This window comes from Papaver somniferum, chromosome 3 (assembly GCF_003573695.1).
Source record: "Papaver somniferum cultivar HN1 chromosome 3, ASM357369v1, whole genome shotgun sequence".
NCBI classification, from domain to species: domain Eukaryota; kingdom Viridiplantae; phylum Streptophyta; class Magnoliopsida; order Ranunculales; family Papaveraceae; genus Papaver; species Papaver somniferum.
In genome coordinates this window covers 80,464,488-80,465,222 of record NC_039360.1, presented here as the reverse complement: position 1 = coordinate 80,465,222, position 735 = coordinate 80,464,488, and positions in this window count along the sequence as shown.

The window sequence follows — 735 nt, the reverse complement described above, 5'->3', positions numbered from 1 at the left end:
AGTTAAATGCCAAGAAAAATATATAGAAATATGCACTTTTTAGCACTCATCAAATACCCCCAAACCTGAATTTTACTTGTCCTCAAGTAAAACAAAACTAAGGAAATCCTACCTATACCACTGTCGCTGGTCTCTCGAATGCATTTAGCGTATGCACTAAGCCTTTTAAACCACTAAGTGTCCCTAGTGGACGAGTTAAGTCTCGTGAAGGTTTGCTTAGAACGTACCTACAAAGTTCTAGGTCAAAATATAAGCTCAGATTCCATCAAATGTGACATGTGCAAGTCAGTTTAAGCTCACAGAAAAATGGAGATGTCAATCTGGCTATCCAAGGCACAATCCTAGCACTGATAACAAATAAAGACATGTGATAAGAGTGTAAAGTGTATCTACACATGTGTAAAGAAAGATCGGATGTTATGACTACTAATCACCAAGAGATAGTTTCTCAGGCTAAGAACCAAGGTCGAAATCTAGCTAGCTGTCCGGACTTTACGAGAATTGTGAATGAGTTGGAGGTATTTCACAATTACTCGCGTTGTCCATCAATGGCATACACCCTTCCTTGCTTATTACAATAAAACACAAAAGATGACTATTTACATGACTCTTATTTACATTGACTACTCTCTTTTATTTTTGGAACAAGAGAGAATGGAATTGATAAATACTTGATTTTTTTTGTATTTTTCTGATATATTTTTTTTTTTTTTTGAATATATATATCGTTTTTTT